General features: G+C 44.0%; 1 long non-coding RNA gene across 1 annotated transcript in view; it reads right to left on the bottom strand.

Annotated features, from left to right (window-relative positions):
• Positions 1-892: 892 nt before the first annotated feature.
• LOC134757198 (uncharacterized) overlaps positions 893-12,357 on the bottom strand; it is a 49,169-nt gene continuing 37,704 nt past the window's right edge. The window contains exons 4-5 of the long non-coding RNA XR_010130894.1: positions 3,464-3,614; positions 893-1,887 (exon numbers count right to left, since the gene is read on the bottom strand). This is a non-coding gene — a long non-coding RNA (uncharacterized lncRNA). The remainder of the gene's footprint in view (positions 1,888-3,463; positions 3,615-12,357) is intronic.

The following is a 12,357-nucleotide window of genomic DNA, read 5'->3' as shown; positions in this document are numbered from 1 at the left end:
CTGTATTGATTTGCTGCATAGTCAGACCCCAGAGTTCCTTTTTTTTTTCATCTCTGGGAGCCCTAACACAAAGGTATAGAAAAATAAAAATAATCCAGGCACTTTGGGAAAGTGTGAGGAGGTTGGTGTTGGCTCCACTGTGGCAGAAACTCAATCTATAAACTTCAAACAAACGCCATAGTCATTAGGAAGCAACACCATCCTGGCGGGCTGCCCAGGAGGCACTGATTCAACCCGTGAGTCAGTTTATGCATCCTTGTCCTTGTTGTTTTCATCTGTAGAATAGGAGCAATCATTCTGGGCCAACCGGCTCTCTGCCACCCCAGGCTGATGGGAGGCAGATGAGGTAATGTTTGAGAAGGGCTTTGATCTATCGAGAACAAAGTCACTAGGGTGTCCTTACTCAGTGTAAGTGGCCTAAGAAAAGCCCAAGAAAATATTACTTCCTGGGAGAAAGGAAAGGAGAGAGGAGTGAGGGGCAGAATGTGATCAGGGTCTTCTGAGTACCCTGACCCTGGTTTGTACTCCCCCACCTGCTCTTGATGCTTTATCTCATCCCAAGTGCCCAGAACCCTTATTTCCCTTTTAGCAAGGACTTTTGAGGATCTACCATGTGTCAGGCAGAGTGTCTGATATGGATTGGCTGCATCCCCACCCAAATCTCATCTTGAATTATAGTTCCCATAATCCCCACGTGTGATGGGTAGGAGTGAGTTCTCCTGAGATCTGATCGTTTTATAAGGGGCTTTCCCCCACCTCACTCATACTTCTCCTTGATGCCGCTCTGTGAAGGACGTGTTTGCTTCCCCTTCTGCCATGACTGTAAGTTTCCTGAGGCCTCCGCAGCCATTCTGAACTGTGAGTCAATTAAACCTCCTTCCTTTATCAATTACCCAGTCTCAGGTATGACTTTATTAGCAGCATGAGCGCAGACTAATACAGTCCTTAACACGTTTACAATACAGTGGGAAAACCAGATACGTCCACTAATTCTAGTAACTATGATGTTTATGAGAACCTATCACATGCTGGGAAAACCATCTCATGTAACCTTGTGAGGTGGGTGATACGACCCTAGTGTCCAGATGAAGAGACAAAGCCCCAGTGAAATGAACTGATTTGCTCAAGGTCACACTGCTAGTGGCCCGTAGAGCTGCCTCACTTCAAATCCATCCTGGTATCAGTCACAGCTGTTGACAGAGGAAAGGGTAATGAGGCAAGGGCTAACTGAAGGCACACAGACTCCACACAGTAAGAATGCAGGAAGAAGAGTAAATTGTTCTACCAAGCCTCACAGAGAAGCCTGAGAAGGTAGAGAAGGCAGCATGAACCCAGTTACTCTGCTGAACTAATATGGTTCCTCCCACAATGGTAGAGATAGGTTCTTTTAGATATTATAACACAATAATAGATTATTGTAATTATTCTGAGGTCAGAAGTGGATGAAACAAGTTTTAAAAGCCTGGAAAATGTTTCCTTCTTCTTTTCTTCCTCCTGATAATGACATCAGTGGTGGTGATGATGGTAACGATGATGATGATGACACTGACGTTGGCAGCTTCCATTTATTGAGTTTGAAGCATTTGCCAAGAACTGCACTAATACATTATGAACACCATTTCCAGAAATCTTCACAATATTTTAGGAGGTTGGTAACTTTACCCCCAGTATAGAGATAAGGATATTGGAGCTCAGATAAGGTAAGTCACTTGCTGAAGGTCACACAGCTAGTAAATGATGCAGTTGGGCCTTAAGCCAAAGTTTCGACTGACTCAGAAGATGCTTAACCACTCTACCGTGCGGTTCACCAAACACTCACCATTTCATATGCTTATATCTTCTGAGCTGGTTTTCAAAATGCCATGGCTATTTTATCTTCCTGAAATCCTGAGGGATTAATAACAGAGGGAAATTTAATGTGTGGGCCTCCCACAATGACTGAATTGTTTCCCAGTGCCCTGGTGAAATTCTCTGAGCTGAGGATGATGTAAGCTGCCTGCAGGTGGGTTGCTTTCTGCCTTCCTGTTGGGAGATGTGCTTGATATGATCTGTCGACACTTGGCATCCATTTCTACTGCCTTCTTCTGTACCTTCCTACTGCACAGGCTGCAAAACTAAAAATTGCGCTTCCCAGAAACCCTAGTACTTAGGGCTCTAGATGCAAAAAGTTCCACCAGTTAAAGTCCTCAAAGAAGATTTGGAGGGCAGGGTGAGGTGGCAACATGGTCATGGTGTTGTCTTGGGATTTTTCCACAGCCGTGTTCCACTGCCTTTTCCCTAATGTCATGACTGTCAGAAGACACTCATCTATTGGGTTGGTAACAGTATCAGCTTCCTGATATAGTTGTGAGTTTATGTAGTAAAGATATAGAACTTGCCCAAAGAGAGGTCTGGCCTTCATTCTCCACAATTGGAAGCCCTTGGAATATCATGCTCGATAGAAGTGTCTTTGTTTGCCTGGGGGCCTTGGGTCACCAGATAGTCTAAATATAATGTAGGGTGGGGGCTGGTCATATCAGATGGTCTTAGGATGCTGGTTGCTCATGCCAGAAACACCAGCAATGCAATTTAGGGTGAGTGCTTTGGGTCACACTGTATCAGTGTGGTCCATAGGGACCAGAGACTGAGATCAGCCATATGGACAACCATACCTTCGTGACAGAGTCCTAGTAAAAACTCTGGACACCAAGGCTTGGATGTGCCTCCCTGGTCCACAGCACTCCATGTGTATTTTCACAAAGTGATACTGGGAAGAAACACCATCCTAACTCCATGAAAAGAAGATCACGCAACTGTGAATTTGGAACCCTCTCTAGCCTCTGCTTCTTCTCTTGGCTGATTTTAACCTGTAACCTTTCCCTGTAATAAGCCATACCCATGAGTATTACAGCTTTTAATGAGTTCTAGGAATCTTTCTAGCAAATTATCCAAATTGAAAAACGTTTAGGGAGCCCCTCAGATTTTGCAATTAATTTCAGAAGTGAGGGAAGTCTTACGGGCTATGTTCCCTCCAACTGTACAGTTGGCTAACGCTCTTGCAGAGTTCTCAAACTCTCTAGCCCCAGTGGCAGCCTCCTCATTCTTCCCCTTTAGATTGTTGCAGAGCTGGTGGCTCCCCTGACAAGGCAGTTCTGCAATGCTTGAGCTAGTGCTTTTTAATCCCTATATTAAATCCCTTTGTGCTTTAAACATCTAGCAGGTTAACAGGTTAACAGGACACAGTTAACTGTGTCCTGTGTTAAACATTGACTAATACAGAAGAGAAAAGAGACACCAATAAACGCGATCTATCATCAATTATAAGATGCATGCTTTTCATACTTGAATACCTCTGAAATCTGGATGTATCTTTCAATCAATGCCAATTATAATTGGCAATGTTTTTTTCTTTATTAATAATACATAAAATAATGGGGCATCTAACACTTGATGGAGTCTTAGATTTGCTGAAATTCTAGGATACCTGGTGTTTGCTTCATCAGAAAGTCTCTCCAGATCATTTCTCCTCTTCATTTTACTTCTCACATTGCACACTGGATCCGATGCCCCCAAACCCAAGGGTGTGGACTTCCTCCTTTCTTTCACTTTACGCTCTTTGAAAGTGAAGACAAATACTGTTAGAGAAAGAGAGAAGCAATGTGTAAATGCAATAGGACATGGGTTTCATGATTGAGAGAGGCCTGAATCTGAAACCTTCCTCTACCACTTAATTGCTGTGTGACCTTGTATAAATTATTAATCTTGCTGAGTCTCCTTCTCATCTATAAATGACAGTGGCTGTTGGGATTAAATGAGTTAGCCTCTATACAATTCTTGGCACTAGTAGGCACTCAGTAAAGGCTTTCCCTACTCCTTCTGCTCATCCTTCTCTTATTGCTCTCCTTCTGAACATCATGCGGTCTGCCTCTCACATCACTCCATGTCCCAGAGCCAAGCTGCAAGCAGCTGTTACCATTTATTGTCCGTGGCTAGACATAGACTCAAGTCAAATATACATACATGTTCATATCCAGTCGCCAACTTGCAAACTGGGAAAGGAAGGAGAGTTGTGTCAAAAACAAAAGCAAATTGTTGCTTTTATTTTTGCAACCATCCAACTCTTGTCGTGTTTTGATTTCAGGGCTGCTCCAAGATTCTGGGACAAAAGGCACTATATATAAGCATTATTATGAGACTCAAAGGGGGCTCTGAGCAAAACAAAATCCTTTTATTACAGAGAATTGGAAAGACTTGTTGCCAAATATAGTTACTGCATGGAAAATGCGTTTTTCCTTTTTTCCCCACGTCATCACCATTGCCACCACCGTGCTGTAGCTAAACCCACACCCTATCAATTAATCTAACTACAAATATTTTAAATAATAATGACTAACATCTTTTGGCAGTTACATGTGCCAAGCATGGTCCCAAGTACTTTATAACTTGTATCTCATTCGGTCTTCCCAGCAGCTCTTCCCAGAAGTAGGTATCATTATTAGCACATTTGACAGGTGAGGAAATTAAGCCTTGGAGAACTTAGGCAACTTGCTCAAAGTTGCCTAAGCAAATAGCTAAAAAGAGGCAGAGTCAGGATTTGAATGCAGCTGTATGATATCAATGATTATGTACTTCCTCTATGTCAAAGGGAATACGGGATTGCACAGCAAAGATGGGTACATGTCCCTGATCCTCAGAAATCTGTAATCTGATTATCAAGATAAATGTCAAGTGACTGGCACACTAGTAGCTGTCCCAGCAGTTGAGGTGTCACAGAAATCTTAGTGAGCCAGGGTTTTCGAGAAGACAGAGTTCAGAGGCTATACTCTGTTTATATGAATTACCGTGTCCCCCTCCCTGCTCCCTGACCAATTTCTCTGGCCTCGTGGTTTCCTCCTAGTTCAAGCAACAAGGGATTTCCAGCCCCATGCCTCAAAGAGTGCCACAAGAAAGGGAACAAAGATGATGGCAATTCTTGGCTTCCAAATTTTAAAATACAATCTTGAAACTCATGGTAGAAGCAATGTATTTCAGAGAAGATTTTCAGAGTTTCAGAAATGTATGCTTTGGAGTATCAAATGTCAAGGCCTTGGAGGAAAGGCCAGAGCATAGAAGAAGTTTCAGAAGACCTTTTTCCAGTGTAACAGTGGATATGTTTCCTAGAATGAGGAACAGAGAGAAGAAGGAAGGGAGAAAGAGTGTCATTGCCAAGGTGTCTTTGAGAAGGATCCTCTCTGTAGCTTGCCCTAAGACCAAATCCCAGACAGTGGAGGAGACAGAATCTCACATGGGATGCATTCGATGCGTCTCAGATCATCAGGTCTCACCTGTATCCTGGACTCTCTCCCTCAGGCACTGGTTCTGTGGTGTTACAGGCTAAACTCCATCCCCTCTCATTCCTGTGCTGCAGTCCTAATCCCTAAAACGTCAGAATGTGACTGCATTTGGAGACAGGGCCTATAAAGACGTGATCACTTAAAAATGAGGTCATTGGGGTGGGCCTTCATCCAATCTCACTGGTGTCCTTATACAAACAGGAAATTTAGACCCAGAGACATGCAGAGGGAAGACTGAAGATACAAGGAGAAGACGGCCATCCACACACTGTGAGAGGCCTCAGGAGAAACCAACTCTACTAACACCTTGATCTTGGACTGTGAGAACAGTAGTAAACTGTGAGAAAATAAGCTTCTCTTGTTCAAGTCACTCACTGTCTGGTATTTTGTTATGACTGCCCTAGTGGACTAACACTTGACCTTAGAGCTGCAGAGCTGCGCGGCTCTGATCTGGGCCAATCCCTGCACCCCAGAGGCTGGCTCCCCTGCCCCTCCTGAGGTCTGGGCTGTGGCTCCGGGCTCAGTGCTCCATCTCTATCTTGCACCAGCATCTTGCAGCCACCTATTTGTGAGCCCCATCAGGAGTCCTTTCTTCTTCTGTCACTCAGATTAGAAGGAAACTTCTAAGAGGCCAAAGCATGAATCGAGAGAGAGAGAGAGAGAGAGATGTTGATGCAACTACTTTTAAATGTTAAATAGATGGATAGAACTCCTAGGAACATAGCAGAATGGCACAGGAATGAAACGATGTCAAACATTGAATTCCTAAAAAGAAAAAAATATTAAATAATAAATAAAGAAAAAAATTCCACATTGAATTCCTAACAAGAAAATAATAATAACAATAAAGGAATTGTGTTGCACTCCCATTATGGGAGGTCTGCGGACAATGCTGAGTTGTTTAACCTTCACTATCAACTCTGAAAGACAGGTAATGATTACCACGACCTAACAGATGAGAAATAGGATCTTTAGCTGTAATTATGGCTAGTTAGTGACAGTGGGGTTTTATAGCCAAGGCTATCTGACTCCAAAGCCATGATAACTCTATACTGCCTACTAAAATTAGATAAGTGGGCATTTTCCTCTCTCTCTTTTTCTGCACAAATGTCTCTAGCTAATACTTCAAGAGAGAGAATGAATAATCAGCAAGTTCGTAAATTATACTCCCTTCAAGCAAACAAGCCAATTGTTTGTCTCTCACAGGTGTGGCTTGATTGCTGACCATCAGTGGCCATTAATAAAAGAAACCAGGCTACCACACACAAGTATGTTTCAATTTCCCAGGACTTGCATTTCACACCAGGGAGCTGAGCTCAGCCAATGTTTTTCATAAGCTAACACCTGCAAAAGAGACAGAAAGCATGATCTAACTGAAGTACCATTTATCTTTGGGAATTAAAATATAAACCAAAGGATAATTTGTGAACTTGATCATTCTTTCCCCTCACTGTCATTGGTCTCAGCTTAACACAGAGATAAGCCTCAGGTGTTTTGCAAATCTGTTAGGCAGCTTTAAGAGGAGTCAGGACATATTGCAGGGCCTTTGGACAACTCCGTTGGTTTAACCTGATGTTTATTCATTTACCATTCAACAAATAAAGACTGAGCACCTAGTGTGTCCCAAGCACTGCACTAGGCTCTCAGGATAGGAATGAACAAGAAAAGATTGCTGTCCTCAAGTGTCCACACTCTAAGGGGGCAGATGGATACAAACTTATGGTGATAGGACAAGGGGGCGGTGGCATTATGAGGTGGAATTTCTGCTCCCACCGGCCAGTTTTCATGAGGAAAGTTCGATTCCACACCCCAGGGGATGTACTCTTGGAAAGAAATTGTAGCCTCTCTCCCACTCACTCCTCCTGAGTAAAGAGAGGTGACTTGCCAGATTAGTAAGACGGAGAAAGCATCCAACATGAGGCTGAGTTCCCCTGACCCACCCACTCTCTCACTGTCTCTCTTTATCTGCTTGCCTGCCCCTGCCTCCAAGGTGTAAGAAAGCTTGGGTTAGGCCCAAGACCTGCCTTCCTAACTAGATCGGGAAGGACAAATCTCTCTCTGGAGGCTCATAGGTGTGGGGCAGGGACTCCTTGCATTTGGCTGTGAATGGCTGGCCTCGGCAGAGTTGCCCCAAAATTTAGATCTGGAGCCAAAGTCTAATGAAGCTCAATTGGCCACAGGTCAACCCATATTCTCCAATCAAGCTTTACCTATAATAAGGCTAGCATTTTGATATCATCTGTGTGGTTGTATGCCTATACTTCCATTTAATTCCAAACTCAGAGGGAAAGAAAGAATGTTATTCAATCACCAGTAGTTATGACAGTGGTGAGAGGGAGGAACTGAATGAGCAAAGAGGAGAAATAGCCAACCCAGTGCAGGGAAGGGGCTGGTGGGTAAGGCTGGACCCCTGAGTGAGGTTCTGAAAAAGGAGTAGATATGACTCAAGCAAATAGGGATGGGAAGGGCATTCCTGGCAGGGAGAAGGGCATATGCAAAGGCATGGAAGTATGAAAGAAGCTCAGTGCATTTGAGAAATTGCTACCCTCATCTCTTGACTCTCCAGGGATGGCACCTGCTTAGCTCCGGCCTCTCTCTTTGGATGGATGTCTGTCTTCACTTCCTCATCTCCAGCCATATGTTAACCGTCTCTAACGCAGCATCTACCTCCTTCACACCACCAAAAGCATCCTTGCTAAGGCCACCCATGACCACGTGGTACTAATTACAATTACCATTGTTCAGTTTTTATCTCACCAGGGCTCTTTCAACATTCACCACAATTGACCATTCTCTTCTTCTTCAAGTACTTTTTTCTCTCGGCTTCTATAACACTGCTTTGTCCTGATTTCTGTTTTTCTCTATGAAAACTCCTTATGCTAACATTTCTTCTTTGGCTCCAGTTTCTAAGTCTTCAAGGCCCTTTTCTCTATCTTTATGTTAGAATTTTTTGAAGAGATGGAATCTTGTTCTATTGCCCAGGCTGGTCTCGAACTCCTAGGCTCAAGTGATCCTCCTGCCTCTGCCTCCCAAATAACTGAGATGACAGGTGTCAGCCACCGCACCCAGCTTATGTTTGGATCTTTATGTTCAAATCTACATGGATATCAGGGGGTGGAGATGAAAACTTAGGAATTATTAACATCTAGTTGCCTGCTGGAGATGGGAGTGGATCATTCATGAGGACGGATGAGCTACCCTAAGAAGTGAGTGCAGATTTTTAAAAAATCCTGCTAGGCGCGGTGGCTCACGCCTGTAATCCCAGCACTTTGGGAGGCCGAGGCGGGTGGATCACGAGGTCAGGAGGTTGAGACCATCCTGGCTAAGACGGTGAAACTCCAACTCTACTAAAAACACAAAAAATTAGCCGAGCGTGGTGGCAGGCGCCTGTAGTCCCAGCTACTCAGGAGGCTGAGGCAGGAGAATGGCGTGAACCTGGGAGGCGGAGCTTGCAGTGAGCTGAGATCGCGCCACTGCACTCCAGCCTGGGCGACAGAGAGTGAGACTCCGTCTCCAAAAAAAAAAAAAATCAGAGTCAGTGGTAATGGTGAAGTAGCTTCCATCATACTAACCTCCCACAGGACAGCAGCCAAAAGCAGGCAGAAACCAAAGGGGATTTGACCCTTGAAAGAAGGAGCCACACTGGGGGCGCGCCTTGTTTATTTGACTTTTCTACTGAGGACACTTCCCACTCTGCATGCCACAGGGCGGCTAGAACTCAAGAAGAAAACCAGCTGGGTGCGGTGGCTCACGCCTGTAATCCCAGCACTTTGGGAGGCTGAGGAGGGCGGATCATGAGGTCAGGAATTTGAGACCAGCCTGGCCAACAGGGTGAAACCCCGTCTCTACTAAAGACACAAAAATTAGCCAAGCATGGTGGTGCGAGCCTGTAATCCCGCTACTCGGGAGGCCAAGCAAGAGAATAGCTTGAACCAGGAGGCAGAGGTTGCAGTGAGCTGAGATTGCGCCATTGCACTCCAGCCTGGGCGATAGGGTGAGGCTCCGTCTCAAAAAAAAAAAAAAAAAAAGAGGAAAACCACAGCTTTATTACTCTGAGGAGTCAGAGGATGGGGTTCTGAACTGCTAGAGCAATTGGAAACTGAGGGAAGGCAGACATCCCACAATGGCGGTAGCCAAAAGGGGCAGCCCTAAAACCCCCATATATACACCCTGAAATCACAGGCTGATTAGTGAATTGCACATGCATGAGCAAGACTTCAAGGAGCCCAAGGGGGAAACAATAATTGGAAGGCTAAAAGAACAGTGCACAGATTTCAGCAACTGCCTACTGTGGGGGAGACCAAGTTTGGGGTTTGAGTCCTGCCAAGTTAGAGGAGCTTAACAAACATTTCAGGCTGTCCATTGAAACCCCGCAAAAAGACCATGACTGAAGATGAAAGGCTATGTCCAAGTTCTAAGGAACTAAGAAACAGACATGCAATGATGTCAAGTAGTTGTTTTAGGCACATAGTTAATGAGTTTACGGCTGGGATTCAAACCCACCTGGTTGGGCTTGTCGAAGTTGTCAGAATCAAAATGAAGTCATGGATATTAAGGAAATCCTAACAAAGACAGCTGGGGAAGGCCATAAAGAGAAGTTCCTCATGCTTGTATGTCTTTGACTAAAAGCTATCATGAAAGACTGCAAAAACCACAATCTTGCGCAAAGGCCATTGCAGAAAAAATCCTTCTGCAAGGACATCTTCCCAGCAATTGCCTGTCTAACCTCAGATTGGCATCACCCTTGTTATTGATCTTTGTAGCCAAGGATAATTATTTCCAAACAGTTGTGTAATCCTCCTCATTTTTCTTCTTTAAAAACCTTTGTCTTCCTTTACCTTCCTGAGTATGCACGTAGTTTACCAGAGCATGCATTTCCCCGTTCCAATGCTCTGTTCCCAAATAAACTGCTTTTCTTTTAGCAAGCCTCCCTCTGGTCGTGATTTGGGATGACAGACCCTATAGCCCATGCCCTTGCCACTGCCCTCCACTGCCTCTGTCTCTGTGCCCTGCGTTTTTCCTTTAAAGCACCCATCTCCAAATTCAATATCCAAATACAATTGCATATTTGGTGGTTTGTCTTCTGCACTAGGCGAAGATTCCTGGGCAGAAAGCTTACATAGCCCCTGGCACACCCACGAAATATTTGTTGAATGAATAAATGAATCATTCGGTATGGCTGATTTACCAATGCCTGAGCGTGTATAATGTATTAATATCTCTCCTGGTAGCAAAAATATATCATTGAAAACGCATCCATGCCATATGATTTCACCCCCTTGTGATCCTGGAGTGAATTAAATCACCAATAATCACTCTCGTTTACAGCTGGGTTTATTTGTACATATCTGTTACTGACTATTTTTAATCATGATCAGGAATTCCTAAGTGTAGTATGAATGGCTCGGTATTTTGATTAATCAGCTCAGTAGGGAAAATTTCTATGGGTAATCAGACTGAACATAAAGATAGGGCACATGCTGAGAATGAATGAAGGGAGGGAAAAGAGGGAGAGAGAAGGACAGAGGTAAGAATTCTTTTGTAGCCAGAAAAGCAGTTTGAGTCAGTGCCACTGAACACGTAAAGTTTCTTTTTTTTTTTTTTTTAGACGGTGTTTCGCTCTTGTTGCCCAACCTGGAGTGCAATGGCACGATCTTGGCTCACTGCAACCGCCACCTCCCAGGTTCAAGCCATTTTCCTGCCTCAGCCTCCCAGGTAGCTGGGACTACAGGCATGCACCATCATGCCTGGCTGTTTTTATTTTTAGTAGAGACGAGGTTTCACCATGTTGGCCAGGCTGGTCTCGAACTCCTGACCTCAGGTTATCCGCCCACCTTGGCCTCCCAAAGTGCTGGGATTACAGGTGTGAGCCACTGCACTGAGCCATTAAAGTTTCTGTTTCATTGTGTGTTAGGCTGGCAGCTGCATTAATTTCCTGGGGCTGCTGCAACAAATGACCACCAACTTGGAGACCTATAACAGAAGTGCACGGTTCTGGAGGCCAAAGTCCTAAAGCAAGGTGCCCGCAGAGCTGTGCTGCCTCCGAAGGCTCTAGGAGAGAATCCCTCCATGCCTCTTGCAACTGCTGGTGGCTCCTGGCTTTCCTTGGCTACTGCCTGCATCTCTCCAAACCCTGCCCCGGTCTGCACATGGCCTTCTCCCCTGTATGTCTCAGATCTCTCTTTCATTCCTCTTTTAATTAAACCAGTCACTGGATTTAGGGCGTACTCTGAATCCAGGATGATCTCATCTCCACATCCTTAAATTAAAGACTTTGTTTCCAAATGAGATCACGTTCACAGGTACCCAGAGTTAGAACTTGGATGTACCCTTTTGGGAGACACAATTCAACCCACTGCAGCGGATGTTGCTGCGTAATTCCCTTTAACGGAGGTAAAGAGTGGAGACTAAATTGAAGGAATAAAAAAATGACATGGATAAAACTAAACAGATATAAAAAGAGAATAGAAAAATATAAGAGGTTATAAAAGATTTATGGAAATTTTGTGTGGTCAAAGCTTACTGAGATTGGATTTGTTTATAAGGTTTTATTAAAATTAGGTTTAGTATGAATACACAAACACGTATAAAATTTGGTTTTCTCTTGAAAAAGATGTTTGTGTAGTATTAATAGGAAGCAAAAACTGTAGTAGTAAAGAAATGATGTTTAACCTTCTTTGAGTTATCTTATATATGCATATTATTAACAGGTGTTCCAAAATTATATGATTCCTAAAATGTTGATATGTCTTGGTATATTTTATGTCATAATTATGACTATTTGGTTAAATTTTTGTAGCAAATAACCAAAAAAAAAAAAAAAAAAAAGAGTGGAGACTGCCCTGACAGTCAACTTCCCCTGCCCCCGGGTGTTGCTGGGCATGTCTCCACGGCTACATGTTCTCTCCAAATTGGAGCCTGCTCTGACCCACGCCCAGTACTGGGTGTCGTTTTATTCTCACAAGTACTCTGCAAGGTCCCCACTTTCCAGAGAAGGAAATACATACCCAAAGAGGTTAAATCAGCTGCTCAGGGTCACATACAT

The sequence above is a fragment of the Gorilla gorilla genome, chromosome 15 (assembly GCF_029281585.2).
Source record: "Gorilla gorilla gorilla isolate KB3781 chromosome 15, NHGRI_mGorGor1-v2.1_pri, whole genome shotgun sequence".
NCBI classification, from domain to species: Eukaryota; Metazoa; Chordata; class Mammalia; order Primates; family Hominidae; genus Gorilla; species Gorilla gorilla.
The sequence above is the reverse complement of the archived record's forward strand: the minus strand, read 5'-3'. Positions and strand labels throughout refer to the sequence as shown.